Source organism: Chinchilla lanigera, unplaced genomic scaffold, assembly GCF_000276665.1.
Source record: "Chinchilla lanigera isolate Chin_1 unplaced genomic scaffold, ChiLan1.0 scaffold00139, whole genome shotgun sequence".
In the NCBI taxonomy this organism is placed as follows: domain Eukaryota; kingdom Metazoa; phylum Chordata; class Mammalia; order Rodentia; family Chinchillidae; genus Chinchilla; species Chinchilla lanigera.
This window is the reverse complement of record NW_004955540.1, coordinates 1,577,145-1,598,226: the sequence shown is the minus strand read 5'-3', so window position 1 is coordinate 1,598,226 and position 21,082 is coordinate 1,577,145. Positions and strand designations below refer to the sequence as shown.

Here is a 21,082-nt window from a genome sequence, read left to right as displayed (position 1 = left end):
CTGTCAGTGGACTTACTGACCACCATCACAGCCCTCCCCTCACTGCTTTGCAGTTCATCTATGACAAGTAGCTTCAGTGTCTTCCTGCCTCCTCTAACAGTTGCCTCAGCAGCTGCTTTCTACGCTGCCAATTGCTTCCGCAGCACTGACAGGCTCTGGCTCAGTGACAGGCACAATGAATGCCCTCCTCCTCCTCCATACTGATCAGGTGCTGCTGCCACTGACTCTCTGAGGAGGTGCTAAGGACCACATATGACAGAACAAAGACCAGGGATGAACCACCTACCATTATTCCCAAAGTCCCCAAACCCCAAAAGGCCATGATCAACATGGTTCTGCTTCTGGAATCTTGTTGAAAGAGGCAGCAGTCACAACTTTAGCTCCACCACTTCCTCTGTTTGCCTGAGCTGCCTGTGACAACTGAGGTTGTCCTCCATGCCCCCTACTTCCCCAGGAGATGTTTACCTTGACTGCAGCTGGCTTTAGATACAGATCTAGGACAGATGATTGTGTCCTACAGGTCTTCTGATTGACTCCACCCTGCAACCTCTCCCACCCTATCACTACTCTAAAAGTCCCCAAATAGGGGATGCCAGAGACTGCATGTTTGCAGCCTGGCCTTTCTCAGTGTAAGCCGTATTCCCTAACATGCCTTGGATCCGATCAGGAAAGCTCTCCCCTACATACCACCCCTCTGTGCTGCAGCACAGACCCAAATGAAGTCTAGCTTTGGTGACCTTATTGCCTACTCATGACTTTTATCTTGGATAAAATGGGCTGAGCTGGTGGACCAAGATAGACCTGGTAACACTAAGGTCTATTAGACCTGAGCATGCATGGCAGCTAGAGGGCTACTGAAGAGCTCCAGGGAGTGGTGGAGCAGTGAGGAGCCAAGACCTCTCAGACCTGTGGAGACCTGTGGAGGAGGCCCAGAGAGGCACTGAAAGCTGCTAGGAAGAGCTCCAAGAGCCACCATGGGTATGAGCAGCAGCAGCTGAGGAGCTGATGGGGGTGACTGGGAGCCTCCTGGACCTGCTAACACTTAAAGCTTAGAACCATAACACTAAGAACTCTGTTGCAAAGGAATGAGAGTCACTGACACCCAAAGCCTGGAGATGCTAACACTGAGGGGGCTGTCCTTTGCCAGTTTGTGATTTCTTTTCTAACTGGGCAAAAGAATTCCTGGGCAGTTGGTGCCAACACATCTTAGAAAAGTGTTTGAATGTTAAATTTTTATGTCTTCATCTACTGATAATAACTTTTACTTCAGAGGGAGTTGCATTAAGGAGAAAGCAAAAATAAATGTGCTATAATAATTATGTATAATTATTATTGTCACTAAGAATGAGAATGACTCTCTTCCATATCCTGCCTTACAACTGTTCATATCTGTACACTAACATTTACCCGTCCTGATTTTCAGTGATCAGTGTCCTCATGTTGGACATCGATTGTCTGTCACTGCTTCCTGTTCCTCCCTGGGCACAAGCCAATGGACTCAGCAATATTGCTAGTTGCATTCTGACTTTTGCCTGCTGAGCAGTGAGTACTTGGCTATGTAAGCAGCATAGGCTACTCACAGGTGAGTAATAGCATATGATGCAAAGGACACCATCTAGAGTGGTGCAGTTCATGGTACAACTGTGTGTGGTACACAGATCTCTGGATTTCCTTCCTTTAGGGTGTTATTTAGGTAAAAGGTCCAGCTTTGCTGGTAAGGGCTTGTGGTGTTGGAAGCTATGTTGAATTTTCCTCACCTGAATGATCAGGGGACTCCAATGTCAAGGCATCTGCAGAGAAAAGAACCATGGATGAGGCTGAACTCTAAAAGACTACAGTCTAGAAGCAGGCAGGTGACCTGATCTGAGGTAGATGTCTATGTGAAGGACCCCGAAGGAGCTGTCAAAGTTGGGAGGGGAGTACACAAGCCCAAAGGGAAAAGAACAGCCATAAGTAGATAGAATGCAGAGGGAGAGTTAACTGTCTGGACAAGACATGTCGGTTTGAGATTTTATATTCAGGCTGAGTTGTAATAGGCCTTGAATCAACCAGTTCACAGGCCAGGAATTTGGCTTGGCTTTGATATGGACTAAATTATATCCCCACCTAAATTTGTATGTTTAATCCCTATCTCCAATGTGATTGTCTTTGGAGATCGGGACTTTAACACTCTTTGTTCAAAATTAATATTATGGTCACATCTAATTGCAAGAGAGGAGATGAAATTTGGAATTCCACCTGGGAGCATTTCTGCTCTAATAATGTTGGACTGTTGTTTCTAATGAGGAAGGAGAATATGTGTGTTGTATGCCTCTGCTACAGGGATCTTTTGTGTATCTCTGTACAGCTGCTTTGTGGAATTACCTTTCTCAAAAGCAACTGGCAAGCACAGATGATTTGCTGGGCTTACTCACTGAATACCAATGGGCTCTTGAATTAGAGTGCTGGTTAAACCATTGCACCAACTGCAGGGCAGAGGAATACATGAGCTTCTCTTTTTGAAGATGTGGTGGTCAGGACCAGAACAAACATTCCCAGTAATGACAGCCTGGCTTCCTGAGAGCCTAACTTTTCCCAAAAAACAGCAGGAATCAAAACTCAGCCTCTCCTTATCGCTTCAAATGACAGTGGTTCTCCATGAGCACGTTGTGTAACACGGCTACTGATGCCACTGGAGGAGCAGTTGTGACTCAGGAAATTTCTTCTTGTCTAGAAATGTAGTAAGACAAAGTAACAAGGCAACGACCTTCTGCTTTCATCTAGATTCCATGGCACTACCTGCCCATGATTGTTCAAGGAAACTTGGGTTTGACTTGGAACCAGCACATACTGAGTTTTGCACATTTTTAGGATCACTTAATAAATAGAAAAGCCAGATCGGATGTGGTAGAGCATTAGCATTTCAGCTTTGATGACACATGCTAGCAGTCATGGTAATAGGAAAAATCTACTGAACATACACCACTTTTTTTTGTGGGGGGTTGGCACCTACAAAGAACAGCTACTTGTTTTTTGCTTACCATTTAGTGAGGAGATGGGATGTGGATGGGAGGATTAAAGAGAGTAAAATGTGAGGCAGCTGTGGTACAGAAGCTGCGGGAAGCAAGGCAGAAAGGCTCAGGACGGTGCTGGGAGGGGTTCTGAAGAAAGCTGCCTGAAGGGGTGGAGAGCTGTACCTGGACAGATGGGGAGCTTTGGGCTCTCAGTGATGTGGGTGGAGGAACATTCACTAAGGTAGGAACAGCATGAGGAATGGCCTGGAGAGGAGGTGACCTGGGCATCTTCAACAAGAGCTGAGAAGCCAGAGGCTTCAGATTACACATGGACTCTGGGGAAGAGCACCGGCCCCCGCCCCCCCCCGCCTCTGCAACACCCTTAGCAAAGAAGCCTGAGAAAATGCTGAAGATTCTAGCTAAATATTAGCCCATCAGGGCTTGAGGACACCCTTTCTCTAAAGGCAAACTGACATTTATTTAATTTTGTCAAACTAATGCACAAATTTGTATGAACAGGAAGACCTTTCTTTTACCTGAAACTACTACTTCCTGAAATATTAGCTTGGAAAATCTGTAATATTAGCTTGGAAAATATTGGTATGTGTGACATAAAGGTTTTAGGCTCTTTGTAAATGTTACCTAATGATGATAATTATACTAAACTTAATGAAATAAAAAAATTAATTTTGGCTGGAATAGAAGGAACGTAAATGTAGTTTTGTGAAGTGATGTTGGGAGATATATGTATAATATATATATTATACATTATAGTATATATAAATAAAAGTATAGATGGATAGATATACCTACCTATATCTATATTTCTGTATATATCTGTATATCTCCATATCTTTATATCTATATCTAATCTTTATTTAATTTCTATCTGTATCTATATATAAAGTAAGGAGTTGTTTCACATGGTCATGGAGGCCGAGAAGTCCTATGTCATAGCTTTGATCAAGGATGTCCTAAGGCCTCATGAGCACCTTGGTGGGGCTTTTGGAAGGTGAGGGAGTCCTCAGGGAATTATAGTTAATTTGCCATTGGGAGGCAGGGTCTGGTTGGAGGAGGCAGGTCTCTGAAACTGTGACCTGGAGAGGTGCATCTCCCTCCACGGCTCTGTCCTTCTCGCTCTGCTTCCTGGCCACTGTGATGTGAGCAGCATCCTCTGATATGCCCCTCTGCTATCCTAGTTCTGTTTTGAACCAGCCATTCATGGGCTGCAACTGTGATCCAAAACAAACTGCTCCTTCTTTAGGTTGTGGGTGCTCAGTATTGTGCTTTGGCGATGAAAAAGCGACTAACACATCCCTTAATCTACTGTTTGCAAACTGCAGATCTGAGACTGGTGATGATATGGTTCAAGTGGTATAGATTCCAAACTCTTGTGAAGGCCTGAGAACCAGGAGCAGCAAGGACCAGAGAAGAAAGATGTCTCCTTTCCTGTACTCAGGCTTAGTGCGAGTTCAGCTTTCTTTTGCTTTTCTCTATTTGGGCTCTCAAAGGACTGGATGATGTCCACTCATATTGAGAAGGCCCATCTGCTTCCCTCATTCCACCAATTCAGTTGCTAATTGCTTCCAGAAACACTCTCACAGATACACCCAGAACTAATGTCTGACAAGATATGTGGACATTCCATAGCTCAATCAAGTGGACACATAAGTTCAACTATCACACAATGCTAAGGTACTTGAACTTTATTTGGTAAGTAAGGAGTCTATTGCAGTCATTCCTGTGATGTATAACCTCTGCAGATTTTCTATAATAAATTAATATTAAGTAGATGAATACCTATATTAGATTTCCTATGATTTAAGGATGAATACATTTGCCTTCATTTTATTTGTACCTTCTAAGAGACTGACCTTAGGTTTTAGTCATGAATTCAAATGAATGTTGGCTTAAAATGAATCCATTTGGTTGAATTAATAGTGGTTGTTTTATTATATATCATTATCTTCAATGAAGTTGTTCAGATTACCAGATGTAAGAGTGGAAGATTGTTCAAACCATTAAGAATAAAAAAAAATATTAAAAAATTAGAGATGATATAGAGTTTCACTAGACAAGATGGTAGGAATTCACCAGTGGTTGTTCTATTGCATATTGTTGTCTTCAAATTAGTTGCTCAGATTACCAGATATAAGCGTGCAAAATCGGTCAGAACATAAAACATAAGCATTAGCTGTTCCTTTCAATATACTATCAAACATCAGCAGTAGTTATCCTATCTATCTATCATCTGTCTATCTATCTATCTATAGCCTTCCTTCTTTCTTTTTCTCCTTTCCCTCATCCCAGTTGTTCCTTCCTTTGAGCAATTTCTTTCCCTTTCATATTATCTATTGTATGTTTTGCATTTTATTTACTCTTTCAGGTTCTTACACTAGGGAGACAATATGATGTTTATACTTGTGGGTCTGATTTCTTTCACTTATGAGTATTGTCTCTAGTTGCATCCATTTACCTATAAAAATCTTGAGTTTATCTTTTTTTAATAGCTGTGTAATACTTCATTGTATAAAAATACCACATCTTTTTTATCCATTCCTCAGTGGATGGGCATTTGGGTTGTTTCCAAGATTTAGCTATGACAGATTGTATTGCTATAAACATGGGTGAACATGTATTGCTGTGGTATGTTTTTAATTCTTCTGGGAAAATGGTAGCTGGCTTAAGTGGGACTTCTAATTCTAGTTTTGTGAGGAATCTCCAAACTGATTTCCAAAGTGGTTTCACCAGTCTATACTCCCACCAGCAGTGGAGAAGTGTTCCTTTTGCCCCACAGTCTCTCCAGCATTTGTCATTGGTTGATTTCTTGATGATAGCCATTCTTTCTGGGCTGAGATGGAACCTCAGTGTTCTTTTAATTTGCATTTCTCGAATGACTAATGATGTTGAACAACTTTTTATATATTTATTTGCCAGTAGTATTTATCATCTGAGAAGTGTGTATTCATCTCAGATGCCCATTTTTGGATTGGGTCATTGAATTTTGGGGACCTGATTTTTAAAAATTCTTTATATGTTCTAGATAGGAGTCTTTTGTCTGAGGGGCAGTTGGCTAAAATTTTTTCCCAATTCGTGGGTTTTCTTTTTACTCTGTTGTGATTTCTTTTGATGTACAAAAACACAGTTGATGATTGTTTGAAGTATTTCCTGTGCAGTTTGGTTGTACAGTGTTTGGCATGTGGAAAGCCAGTTTTTTCCAGTACCATTTATTAAAGATACAGCCTTAGTTGTGATGAACATGTGAAATTCAGAATGATCAAAATGGAGGTGGTGGTTTAAATGGACCCACTTGCACAGAGTAAGAGAAAACCTTTAAATCTGTAAAGAAGATACTTCTGAATCAATTCTTAGGGGTATTAGAAGGTGTGTAGATCCAGATAATTGGAGGTTTTGCACACACGCACACATATATACGCACCTGTGCATGCATGTGAGTACTGTTCTTTTTGATTACACAGTTTACTATCATTCTTCTTACTTAGGTGGACTAGATGGGTTTTCTGGGCGGCTACGCTAAGCAGGGGCTCAGGAATCCATCCATCTCGCAGATCTGACATGCTGAACACAGAGCTGTGTCGTTAACTGACAGATTAGAAGAGAGAGGTATCGGAAAGTATATTGATTATCATCATTTTGGCCTGGAAGGGCACATCACCTTCCTCACCTTCCACTGGCTATAACCAGTCACATGGCCTCCTCCAGATGCAGTGTAGGAAAGTCTGTTCACAGTGTTGCCAGGGAGAAAAAATGTGTTTGCCGAGCATTTGGCCTGTCTGCTTACCGATGTGCTCCTCAGACTGAAGTGGTCAGCAGCAGGAAAGGGTGGCAAGCCCAGAGCTTACTCTTCTTTACCACAGATTCTATTGCTCATCTGAAAAGAAAGTAAGACACAGCGGTCTTTGAAAATTTTTTCCTTTATGCCCTAAAAATACTTTGATATTTGGACATTCCTTATGTATTTCTTAAATTGACATAAATTTTTCTTCATAAATTTAAATAGCTTTAAATGATAGAACTTCTAACATATCATAAATATTAAACATTTTAATATAAAGCAGTACATCACTTTCAAAATGAATCAAGGGGCAATAGATGTCATAGTCATTTGACATCTACTATCATCTAATTATAGCCACATGAATAGACTCTTAATAGGAAATTCTACACCGCATCTTTTCATATTAGATGTCCTGTACCCATTCTATTCCCATTAGAGGGTTTTCTCTTGTTGCAGTGCTTTTATGTTTAGCAGTCTTTTATTGATCAACCTATAAAATGTTTCTGCAAAAGAAAAAATGCTTAAAACTTGAACCCAAAATTCTTTTCCTATGATTCCAAGGTTCTGAGTTTCAAAACAGATACCTTTTGATTGAGTTATCATTACAATTATTAGCTCTCAATTGATCAAATAATGTGTGTAGACTGTATATTTTACTAAGTAATTATTGGTCATGGAAGTAAAATATTCTTAGAGATGCTTTCCTGAGTGGTGAGTAGAGCTGGGGGTTGCTTCCTCACTCATGGAGTCTGGAGATACCAGCATTTGAATTAGTCCTTTGTTTGCTGTGGAATATGCCTTTTTTTTTTTTTTTTTCCCCAGAATGAGTGAAGAATAGAGAAGGCAGTGGGGAAAGGGAATTATCTTGCTGCCTGAAGGTGTTTTCTCACACAGATCAATTTTATAAGACAGTGTGCATTTGATGCTTGTAGATCTAGAGCCTGTCCCCTCTAAACTTATTTTCTTTGTGCCCACATCTGCCTAGGAAGGTCTTCGTGCACCTATCCAGTTGGAAGACCACTAATGCACGCAGAAGGAAAACAATCCTCATGTCAGGAGACTTTATTTTGCTCATTGTTCTAGATAAGATACCTAACATAAGGCACTTGGGGTCCTAATTTAAAGAACTTTGGGGCCCTTCCAGCACCCATATTTAGATTCCAAGACATCTTCCTGGGGGGCAGGGAGCTACTCCAAAGGGGCATTTGTTACTTACCACATCTGCCTCATTATCTTTTCCACACCATGAGGTCCTGCAGCCATGTCATCTCAACATTTTAATCAGATTTATGAAATTAATCTTCGATTTTAGGACAACTAGAAAGAAACACAGATAAAGGGAACGAACTCTCAGGCATTTTTTCTTCTTCTTTTTTTTTGGTCTTGATTAGATATGTGGTTTCCGCAGCTTGCAATTTGTGCTTCAGCAAGTCCCTTATAACCCATCATGTAAAGATGGAAGTGGGAAGGATGGTGTGGGAATGTGGCCGCCACCTCACTCACAGCCCTGAAGCACCCGGTTAGCCTGGCCCAGCTGGCCTTTCCTGCTGCATCCTCTCCTTTCGCCTCCAGTCTGGCCACTTGATCACATTCAAAGACAGCCCACTCCACCTCGCAGGGAACACACTGACAGGAGGCAGGCAGTCCGTAAACCACAGAGGGACTCACGCAGGGGCGTGTTGGGATTGGATTTCTGCTTTTGATTTACTGCTTTGCCTGCAGCTGTGAGGGGCTGCTCGGGTTATGCTGGGGTGATAAAGTTATTATTCTACTGGAGAAACCCAACGAGTTCTCCATCTTTGCTGCCTATGTTACGCAGTGAACCCTGACAGCCCCAGCACGCAACGTAAGGCTGCTGTTGTGATCTTTTTTGGAGATGAACAAACCAGGCTGAATTACTGAACAATGGCTATTTTTGAGAGTGCTGCCACTAACCAGCTTGGTAGTGTGCATTCTGATCTCCCACACTCTGCCTGTTGTATGGCCTTGGCCAGCTCCTGGCCTCTCCCAGACCGCTCCTCATCTGTAAACTGAGGAGGATACTTGCAGGCACTGCACAGGATTGTTGTGGTGATTATGTGCCTGGTCCATATAAATTTTTTTTTTTTTTTTTTTGGTTTTTCTCCGGTACCGGGAACTGAACTCACGACCTTGTGCTTGCCAGGCAGGCGCTTTCCGCTGAGCTAAATCCCCAGCCCCGTATAAATATTATGCTGTCAATTTTCTTTTCTTTTTTCCAGTTTTCTTTGTTGAATCAGTGTTGTAAACAGTAGGGGAGAGCTTCTGGGCAGAGGAAGGCAAGAACAGGACACTAGAGCTGACACCCCTGAGTCGGACAGGCAGAGATTCCGCAATCTTTTTTGGTTTCTAAGCCCTTATTGTATATTTATAAAGCAAACCTTTGAATATTCAGGGATGTTAAGCTTTTAAATATATTAAATTCCTCTCTCTAGGTCAGTATGAAGGATGATGAGCACTGGTGCAGGGCACTGTGTACCAACAGATACGGCCGAGCGTCCCGCACATCACCAACAGCAAGAAACCAAGAAACTGGAATCTGGGACGAATTTGGCCAGCAAGGAGAAGGGTCCAGCAGTTAGCAACTGTATTTAAACTGAAGCAGCCTGCAAATTTTACCTTTTGGTTTTATCACTGTCAGTATGGTTCCTCTCCTCCCCCCCACCCCCTTTTTATTTACTTTTTGCTTGTTCTTCATCCTTTTCTTGGACTTCACTTTGGGGCCTGTCTGGTTTCTTTTCCACCTTTCTATTATCTCTCTGCGCACTTTCTCATCTGCTCTTCTATCGCCATGTGACAGCTGTGCCTGTGTAACTTTGTACCCTTCTTCGTGACTTTTTCTGTCTCTGTCTTTGTCTTGGTGTCTGTCTCTGTGTCTGTGCCTTTTGGATTCCTGCTCCCATTCCATTTCATGTTCTTTCTGTTCATGTGGTATGAATCACTGTAACATCTCTGGTGATCCCCTTCACCCCTATTAAATGATCGATCCCATGGCGGTTGGTCTTGACTACCCCAAATGTCACTATGGTGCCTTTCTGGTCTCGGAATGTCTTTAACCTGGTAAAAGTTCTGTGGGCCCATATACCTTGATGCTTGTGAAAGGGGACTCATCATATGTTGTGGCTGGCCTGGGAGATGAACAACAGGTGGCCAGGGAACCACTGGATTTTGAGGAGAGCCAAAGCCTGGAGGGGGCAGTAGTGGAGGTGGCAAATGTGGTGGAAGTTAGAAGGCCCTGTAAGTGGAAACCCTGGAGGGCTGGATTTGAGATGCTGGAGGTTGGGCTGCTATGGCCGCATGGCGGAGGGCCATGGGGTTGAGGCTCACTGCAGAGGCAGGCACTGACACTGACTGGGTTGTACAGTTGCGGCTCATACAATTGTGAAGGCCCAAGTCAAAGTCTGCAGGGCTGGCTGGCAGGTGAGAGACACAGGGAGGAGGTGCAGTCTAAGTCAGGGCAGCCTGCTGGCAGACTGCCTTTTTGTTTGGTGACTAGACTCTGTTCAAATGTTGGACAAGGCCCCCTCTGCAATACTGGTGGAAATGGGCTTTATTCAAGGGCCACTCATTTAAGTGTTCAGCTCATCCAACAGACTCCCTCATCGCAACGTTAGAATAATGTTTGACCAAATGCCTGCATGCCATGACCCAGGTAAAGGACGCATAAGACTTACCATCACAGCAACCGTGCAGGACAATTGGCTGCGACCTGGGCCATCTCACACCCAACACACACCACTCACTTACTTACCTTCCTGACTGTGGTGCCTGTGGGAGGCTGTGGTCATTACTCCAGCATCCTCTTCATAGGTAAGCACAGGACATCCAGTCCATTATCCTGAACTGGCTGGAGGCTATCTGTGAGGCACGTTGGGTCTCTGGCTTGAACAGATATGTGACGGTCACTCAAATGAGTTAGAGGGGAACGATGTTGAGATTGTAATAGCATGGCCTCAGTAATAGATAGCCAGAGAGAATGGATGCTGGGAAACCTGACTGAGGGGAACACTTGTCCCATGCAGCAGTCTGGAGATCCAGCCTGCTGTGTCCCAAAGTTATGGCAAGTTCTTGTGTGCTTGGGCAGTGTGTGTCCCAACAGGAAGGTCACTGTGGAAGTAAGCTCCCTTTCAGTGGAAGGGGCCAGGATGGGCAGTTGCTTTGAGCTGTGAGAAACTATCATCTTCTTTGCAGCAGACTCTGAACAGCAGAGAGGGCAGCCTCAGCTACTGGGGTGTGCTTTCATGAAGAAAGCTCAGGCTTAAAGAAGGGTCCAGTTCTAGCGGGAAATGGAGACAGGAGCTGGTCCTAGGGAATGACCAGAACATCTGACAGGGGCTCGGCTTACAGCTTCTATAGTTAGAAGCCATGTGGTCAGTTCAAGGTCATCCTAGCATGAAGGGACCAAGACCCATGCAAGACCCATCGCAGACTTGGTGTGGTGGTGCATGCCTGTAATTTCAGCACTCTCCTGGAATACATGTTCAAGCCTAACTTGCACAATTTAGCAAGATCTTGTTTCAAAATAAAAATGGCTGGGGATACAGCTCAGTGCAGAGGCCCTGAGTTCCATCCGTACCTACCCACTACTCCACACACATCCATCTCGGACCTTGTCTGATGCTGCCATGACCTGGGCTGACGGGTGGGGTTGAAGCCACTGCAGAGACAGGCGTTTTTACTGACTGTGCCTGCAGCCACAGGGCCACACCTCCCTGTGTGCCGGGGAGCCTGTGGTGGGAGTGCAAGGGCGCCAGTGGTTCATTTCTCCATGAGGTGGCGCTCACATTTTGTCTTTGTGCGTGCTTGTAGTTTACTTCAGTGGGAAAAAAAAAAACAAAAAAAATCCAAACAACAAAAAAACCCTTCTGTGGAGTCTGCTGTTTTAAAACTCAGAAATATGACTTGTCTTTCCTAATTTAAAAAGCAGATTTCATGTACTTTCCTGTTCCTGGAGGATCATGTTTCTGATAGTGCTTACTTCATTTTTCCTTCTGGGACATGGTGACAGAGAGAGTGAGTGTGTGGTAGTCTGTTGCCCAGCGTTCCTGGACCCCATGCCTGCCCAAGACAGAATGAAGATCCGTCCTGTGCTGCCACATGAGGTGGAGCAAGAAAGGAGCCATGGCAGAGATAAAAACAAGTGGGTGCTACTGTGTGAAGGACAGAGTCTAAATCTGTCTGGAGCTTCCAAGGAAAGGTTGGAACATCAGGGAACCATGAAGAAAGGTTAATTTATAAGGTAGAAAATACTCTTTCTGAATATTGTGAAGGGGAGTCGCATACAACCCAGGTCTCCCTTTGACAAAGCTGCTGAGGTCAGACATTTTCCTAAGCACTGTGAGATGAAGAGCCCACTTGTGAGTCTGAAATAAAAGAGAAAAGGATGAGAGGCAGGGACGTCCATTTATAAAATCCAGGAAGCACCCTCCCTTTCTGGAGAGAGGAAGGACTGGGGAAATGCTGCAGGCCTGTGATAATTAGGTGGAATATGCACTTTTGAAATCATTTGAGGTGAGAGTTAGTGTGAGGTAGTAGGAATACACATTCTGAGAGTCCATGAATAATTAATCCACATTTATATCGTATCTTATGGTTTAGAAAGCAGGATCACTATGTTGGAGTTTTGGGCATTTCTCTATAACAGACGAGGAAGCAGATTTAAATGTGTTACATGATGTAGGAGTTAGGATGATGTACAAGTTAGGAGGCCAAATCCTATTGAAAAAGTGGGTCTGGAATAGCTGATCTGCCTTTTAGCAACTTGTAGAACTTTAATCTTTCTCCAGTGAACACTGACTGAGCATCTGTCTATCATGGGCAGGTACTGGGTATCTGTTTCTGATGCTGTTCCTGCCATCCGGGTGCTCACGGCACGGTGAGTGGCCCTCTGTGATTTGGGCTGCTACAGTAGAAGGCCACAGACTAGGTGGCTTTCTAGGGACATGGAAGGGCGGAAGCCAGCTTATGTGGGGTCTGGTAAAGGCTTGTAGATGGCCCTTCCCCTGTATCATCGATGGCAGAAGGATGCAGAGCATTGGTCTCTGCACCTCCTTGTCAGGATGCTAATGTCTTCCTGGGGTTCCACTTTCATGACCTCATCTATCCCAAATTGCCTCACAAATGCCCCAACTCCAAATACCATCCCAGCGGTGGACAGGGCTACCGCATATGAATCGTGGAGGACACAAACACACAGTTCATAGAATCAGCCTGACTGTCAGTAGTGTGGAAGTTGAGAAATTCTGGTCTGGCTCATCATTCAGTCATCCATTCACTCACTGATTTATCTATTTTATAAAATTTCTGAGTGCTCACAATGGACCAAGCACAGTGTGAACATGGAGGATATGGTGGTGAACAAGACAGGAACAGTTAGCTCTTCTTGTCACTTCCCCTCCTTGGGGGAGGGGCCCCAGGGAATCTTGATTAGAAGCAAAGATTATGTCAGGGTGCTCAGCAGAACATTCAGGTATGTGGGCACCATTAGTATGACTTGGTGATGGCTCCAGCTTGGCTGGTCACAAAAGCCTTTCTGAAGAGGCGGTACTTAAGATTAACTTAAATGACAAGAAGCCATCCAAGGGAAGGTGGCTGCCAATGTCTTCAGGTGGGGTTGATGCTGGCATCTTCTCCAAGGAACAGAAAGGAGGCTGGGGTAATGGATGAGGTAAGAGATGGGCAGCAGGGACTACTTTCTATTATGATGTTGTTAGCTAGGACCAGGAGTTCAGATTTTCTTACATGTGGCTGTTCTCAGCATGCAGTTGATGAGTGTTGTGAAGGAAATGAGACAGAGTTCTGGGACAAAGGTCTGCGGGGTGCAACATTGGACTGACAGCCAGAGAAGGCCCTTCTGGGGCTGGCTCTTGAGAGGTTGCTGCTTGCCAGAAGGTCAGGGGGAACCCACGGGTTTCCTGTGTTATGGGTTTAGTTGTGGTTCCCCAAATTTGTAAGTCCTGACCCTGACTACCTCAGAATGTGGTTGTCTTTGGAGACGGGACCTTACAAAACATAGTTCAGTAGAAATGAAGTCACTGGGATGGGCCTTTGTCTAATAGGACTGGCGTCCTTACACACACAGAAAGTGTGGGCACAGAAAGGTGGTGTTGGGGACTTACAAGCACTGAGAAAAGAGAAGCCAAGGGCAGTGCCTGTGGAAGAAACCACACCTGAGAGCATGGGCTCTTGGACCCTTCTGCCCTCCAGAGCCTTGAAATGTGTACCTTTGTTGTTCAGGCTTCACAGTCTGTGCTTATAGGAGCCTGAGGAAAGGAATGCATATGGGGTTCAGTTTTCTCCTCTGTTAGATAGGAGGTGGTTGTGGTCCTGTCCAGTTTGAGGAGCTTCTGACTTTGAGAAATAGAGCAGCTACTTGTATAGTGCACTGCCTATTCCTCAGAAGGCTCAGTTACAGGACCTGCCTCTTCATCAAAGTGTAAGGACAGGGCAGTTCTGAGGGGAAGCTGAAGAGCCTGGGGTGGAGCTTGGAATTAGAAATGAATTTTCCCGTCACTCCCAAAGTGGGTTCAGCTGGAGAGTTTCCCATTTACCCTTTTCCCACATAAAGAGAATTTGAAGCCCCAGATGGGGCCCTGTGGAATCACAGTAGCGTGCAGGTCTCCACTGGGACAGGCCGACTCTGTGTCACAGTTTCCAGAAAGGAAATGGCACTTCAGGAATTTTCCTTTTGGAAAGAGTTCAGTGGAGCCTGTGAGCCCTGTGGCAAGTTTGCACCCCTTGGGTCTGGCTGGATGTGTGATTCCAGGCACAGGAGAATACCGCTTCACATGAGAGAAGGCTGGTCAGCCTGTCTGGTCCTGCTGGAGTCGAGTCTGGTCTCCAGGCACAGGGTCTCAGGATATGACTGGTGCCAGGGCTCAGCAGCAAGGAGGGTGAAGTTCCTGCCACCCTCATGGATGCACTGCTTGCTGAAAAATTTGGCCTTGGAAATTCTCCATTGCCCTATAAACAAGAGCATGTGAACAATGGCAGTTACTGTTCAAATTTTCCTGTAGTTTCTAATTTTTTTTTCTCACAAGTTGAGATACATCAGAACACACTGAAGGAGCAGACTTGGTACCAAGCCTCGCAGCTTTTCGTAGTTAGCCATCTGACCAAATGTTGCAGGACTTCAAGAAATGTCTACTCAGAAGCTCACACTGCTTATAAGTTTTGGGTGGGTAGCATGGGTACGAGCTGCAGACACTAAGCCAGTGTTTGGGGTGTGTGTGTGTGTGTGTGTGTGTGTGTGTGTGTGTAGTGAAAAGTGTAAAATGGTCTGCAGGGAGTTGCTCATTAAATGAGTGTTAATCAAAGAAGGAAGGAAGGGAGAGAGGGAGGAATGGATGCTAAGGGTCAGGGTAAAACCCTACTAGAATGTAAACAGGGCTTTTGTTTGTTCAATGCCACATCCCCAGGACTCACAGCAATACCTGGTCAGAGTAGGAGCTCAACTAACATTTGCCATGTGAGTGAATGAGCGACCGCTACAAAATAAACAGATTTTCTAGGTCCCATTCATTCACTTGCCACATATGCACAAGGTCTTATGTTAGGTACCAAGGACACAGAAATGGCCAACCTAATACCCCTGCCCTCAAGGGCTCATTCACTGAGGGAAATGGGCAAGGAAGCATATGATTAAAATGCACCTGGAGGATTTCTATGATGCGTAAGAGGAAAGGGAGTGACCAGAGCCAGAGGCACTGACTCTGCAATCATGGTTGTTGCTTGAATGAAAGGGAAGGAAAGAGGATTGGAAATGGCACGCATGAAGGCACACAGGCCTGGGAAGCCTGATACAATGGTTTTGTGGGGTTGGATTGTGGGTGCTTTTTCCTGTTCATGGGCTGTAGAGTAGCAGGAAAGGAGTATAAGGAAGGAAGTCAGAGCAAGACTATGAAGAGTCTTCAATGCCATGCTGAGAAGTGGGTACTCTAATGTGAGTGTGGGGATGAGCCACCTGGCCACGGAAGTGTCAAGATGAGACTCACAGTTCAGAAAGAGCTCTCTGGCTGGACGGGGATGGAAAGAAGCAGTAGTAATGGCCATGGAGGATGCTGCTTAGAGTAACCCAGTAAGAACAGATCAAGCAGAAGACATGGAGATATTCAGGGAGCACAAAAGGCAGCACCAAGCAACTAATCATTTATGAGGGTCAGAGAAGAAAGTCCAGGGAAGTACCCAGAATTCTGCACCTGAACGAATGTGCTGGCAATAGCAAAAGCAGGAAGAAAGCTGGGAAGAACACTGGACAGTTAAATTTTCCTAAGAACATCGGGCCTTTGTTAGTTGGTATAATTTCCTCCATCAGCAGACCTTCTGCTTCACCAGGCAAGCTTAAGAGCTGATTCTTTGAGAGAATAAATAAAATTGATAAACCTCTAGCCAATCTTATCAAAAACAGGAAAGAACTCATATTCATGCAGTGAGGAATGAAAAGAGTGAAATCACTATAGATCCTGTAGAAATTCAAAAGATCATTCATACATACTTCAAAAATCTTTACTAGCATAGGATGAAAAACACAAAAGAAAGGGACAGATTCTAGAAACATTTGAATTACCAAAGCTGAATCAAGAAGATATAAAAATTTTGAATAACCTAATGTCAGTTAATGAAATTGAAAACTTAACTAAAAACTTACCAACAAAAAAAACCCAGGTCCTGATGGATTCACTACTGAATTCTATGAGAAATTTAGAGAAGATTTAATGCCAATACTCCTTAAACTCTTTAATGAAATTGAAAAGGGAGCAATTCTCTCTAACTCATTCCTGGAGGCAAGTATTACCCTGATACCAAAACCAGAGAAAGACCCAATCAGAAAAAGAGAACTACAGGCCAATCTCCCTAGTGAACAAGGATGTAAAAATTCTCAGAAAATACTAGCAAACAGAATGCAGCAAATCATCAAGAAGAATGCAGCAAATCATCATGACCAAGTTGGATTCATCCCAGGAATATAGGGGTGTTTCAACATATGCAAGTCAATAAATGTAATATACCATATAAACAGAACCAAAGACAAAAAGCACATAATCATCTCAATAGATGCAGAAAAAGCTTTTGACAAAGCCCAACACTCATTCATGATAAAAACCTGAGAGAACATTGGAATAGATGGTCTTTACCTCAATCTGACAAAAGCCATCTGTGAAAAACCAACAGCAAATTTATAATAAATGAACAAAAGTGAAAACTTTCATTCTAAAACCAGGAACAAGTCAAGGATGTCCACTGTCATCACTCTTATTTAACATAGTTCTGGAAACATTAGCCAGAGCCATTAGACAAGGGGAAGAAATAAAAGGAATAAGGATAGGAAAGGAAGAAGTGAAATTATCATTATTCGCAGATGATATGATACTCTGATAGAGACTACTATGAAGCAGCCCTGAGCAGGACTTAAATTAATCAACTGACTTTCTAAATTTACTTGTGAGTCTGTCCAAGGCCTAGACTCCTTGTCTGGAGATTGCAGTGGACTCATAGTAAGTGAACCTCTGTGAGTCACTCATCCCTACTAAAACCTGTAATGGCAAATGAAGCTATGAAACCTCAAAGGATAAGACAAGGTCACAGTCAGTGATACCTGGATCTGATCTCAACTAGATAAAAACTATAGCCTCAGGAATCTCACTTCTGGGTGGATTAACTTAATCCTTATTAATGATTAATATAATACCTTACTCGGAGAAGTCCTTGAGTAATTCTGCCCTCTTGAGTACTCCCCTCCCTTCTTCTGATAACCAAATAAATATTGGCCACCCAGAGAAGATCTTGATCTTAGCCCTGAGAGAATCTTGAATTATTTGAGAAGGCTTTGACCCTCCTAGAGCCCTGAAATCACTCTGTTTGCCTCTTTTTATTTAGCCTTCACTGTACACTCATTTGGAAGATTGCAGACCTGATCAGCCTACAATAACTAAGAGATATTATTAATCTGATAATACTCTATATAGAAGACTCCAAAAACTCCACCCAAAGACTTCTAGAATTAATAAGCAAATTCAATAGTGTAGCTGGATACAAAGTCAACAGTCAAAAATCAACAGCATTCCTGTACACAAACAACAAACTCACTGAGAGAGAAATTAGGGAATCATACCCTTTATAATAGCATCCAAAAAATGAAATACTTAGGAAACAATCTAACAAAGGAAGTAAAAGATCTATACAGTGAAAATTACAGTACTCTAGAAAAGGAGATTGAAGAGAATATCAGAAAATGGAAAGATATCCCTTGTTTATGGATAGGAAAAGTCAACATTGTGAAAATACTCCAAAAACTGTTCTACAAATTTAATTCAATCCCAGTCAAAATGCAATTAGCGTACCTCACAGATCTAGAGAAACCATTCCTAAAATTCATTTGGAAACAGATGACACATAGACTAGCAAAAGCAATCCTAGGCAACAAAGACAAGGCAGGAGGCATCAAAATCCCTGATTTGAAACTATACTACAAAACGCTGTGATAAAATTGGCATGATAATGGTGAAAAATAGACCTAAGGATCAATGGAGCAGATTAGAAGATGCACACAACTACAAACACACTCAGCCACCTTATCTTTGACAAAGGGGCCACATATGTTCACTGGAAGGATTTTATTTTTTTTATTAAATGGTGCTAGAAAAACTAGCTTTGCACATGCTGAAGACTAAAACTAGACCCATGCCTATCACCATGCACTAAACTAAAGTCAAAATGGATCAAATATCTAAATATTAAAGCAGAAACAATCTACTGGAAGAGAGAGTAGGTAAAAATCTTGAAGACATAGGGGTAGGCAGAGAGCTCATGAACAAAAACCAAACTGTACAGGAAGTATTTCAAAGAATCAACAACTGGGACTCCATCTTACTGAAAAGTTTTTGCACATCAGAAGAAATCATCACCAGAGTGAAAAGAAAACCCAGAATGTGAAAAAATTTTAGCCTACAAAGGACTTCTATCTAGAACATATAAAGAACTGAAAAAAATTGGATCCCCTAAGTGCAAAGACCCTATCCAAAAATGGGCACCTGAGATGAATACACACTTCTCAGATGAAGACATACAAATGGCAAGTAAATATATTAAAAAATGTTCAACATCATTGGTCATTTGAGAGATGCAAATTAAAACAACATTGAGATTCCATCTTGTTCCAGAAAGAATGGCTATCATCAAAAAATCAACAAATAACAAATGCTGGTAGGGCTGTGGGGAAAAAGGAACCCTCCACTGCTGGTGGGAGTATAGACTATTGCAACCACTGTGAAAATGAGTATGGAGATTCCTCAAAAAACTAGGATTAGAGGTCCCATTTGACCCAGGTATTTCTCTTCTGGGTATTTTTCCAGAAGAATTAAAAACATCATATCACAGCAATATGTGTGCACCCATGTTTATAGCATCATAATTTGTAATAGCTAAATTTTGGAAACAACCCAAATGCCCATCAATGAGGGATGGATAAAAAAGATGTAGTATTTTTATAAAATGGAGTACTTCCTCAGCTATAAAGAAAGAAAAACTAGAGACTTTTATAGGTAAATGGATGTAGCTAGAGACCATACTCATAAGTGAAATAAATCAGACTTGCATGTGTCAACATCATATTGTCTCCCTAGTGTAAGAAACTGAAAAAGTAAATAAGATCCAAAATGTACAATAGATATTGTGAAAGAAAAAGCAACTGCTCAAAAGGAAGAACAACTGGGATGGGGGAAAGGAGAAAAGAAGGAAGGAAAACGAATACATCTATATATATCTATATATATACACACACACACACACACACACACACACACGGAAAAAGAATATATATACATACACAGAAGATAGCTTAGGTAATTATACTACTAATTTCTATTAGTTCATTGGAAAGAACAGTTTGTGCTTATATAGTTTGATAAATTTTGCATACCTATGTCTTATAATCTGAGCAACTACTTTGAAGTTAACAATATCCAATATATTACTCATTTCTAATTTCCTGCTATTGTATTTTGAAATTCTGTATCACAGTTTTTATGATTTTTCTCTATTTAAAATTTTTTTTCTCCCAATACCAGACACCCATTTTACAGACAAAAACAGCCTGAGAGATAAAAACAATGACAAGCTCAAGGCTGTAAAACTCATGTGGCATATTTGAGATTTGACCTCAGATTTTTTGACTCCAAGTCCACAGAATGGAGATAACATCTGCCTTCATCACCTTGTAGGGTTCAAAGATTACATGGAATTGTGTAAATAAAGTTCTTTTTAGACAGTATTAAAATCAGAGATACTTGGCTAGAGTTTTCAATGCCTTCATCCAAAAGATTAAGAGTCATGAAGATTCCTGGCATCCTATGGTGCTAGGAACATATTTTATGGGGCGTAGAGGGCTCTCTAACCATCTTCCACATTCTGTTGTCAGGTAGGTTCTCACCTACCGAGACATAGGCCGTGTGCTACCCAGTGCTGTCCCTGCTAAAATTCTAATGGAAACAACAGCTACGACCTAGTGACTATCCATAGACCTGTGCTTTCCTATATTATTTTCAATCCTGTCACACAATAGAATTTATTATTTTCTTGTTCCAGGTGAGGTTCAGAGAGGCTAAGTAACTTGCCCATGATAACACAGGTGCTGAGGGACAGAGACAGCTCTTGAGTCTGGGGTGTCTGATTCTAAAGAGGAAGGTTAACCTATCTGAGGGTTAGTCTTTGTTTTAACAGCTTACAGATGTGGTTCTGGGTAGTTTCTGTTCCCTGATACGTTATCATGACTTGGGATCTTTTAAAACTCAGTATTCTTCCCTAGGTGAAAGCCAACTGTCCTGTGTACACTGAAAAACACGGCTTCAGCTAGCATGGGTCGAGAGCTGAATTTCATTCTGTGTGTGCTGAAATATGAATGCTCATTGAACAGGAGCATTTAATGACTTGGAAATTACACTGATGCAAGTCATCAACCAAACTAAGCTCAGCGAGCCCACATTTAACGCAGGAAACGTGCAGACTGGCCTTGGTGGAGCCGCTGAGGATGGAGGTGGGCTGGTCAGCTGCAGTCTGTGGGTGGCACTGGCCGCTCCCTGATCTTTGATGGCCCTCAAGAGCTGGGAGAACTTTCCATGTTTTTAAATGATTGGAAAAATTATAGAAAATAAATTTAACTTGTAGTGTTTAGACCTGATAATACCTTTGATTACTCTTGCAGTAAAAGTTTGCCTATTCTTGAAAAGAGGCCTGTATCTCTCTCAGGTGAGAAAGAAGGATGCGGTATTTCCCATAC

General features: G+C 42.6%; 1 long non-coding RNA gene across 1 annotated transcript in view; it reads left to right on the top strand.

Annotated features, from left to right (window-relative positions):
* The window catches only part of LOC106147291, a 41,244-nt gene extending 31,432 nt beyond the window's left edge, over positions 1-9,812 (top strand). Inside the window, exon 3 of the long non-coding RNA XR_001232119.1 lies at positions 9,246-9,812. This is a non-coding gene — a long non-coding RNA (uncharacterized LOC106147291). The remainder of the gene's footprint in view (positions 1-9,245) is intronic.
* The last annotated feature ends 11,270 nt before the right edge of the window (positions 9,813-21,082 follow it).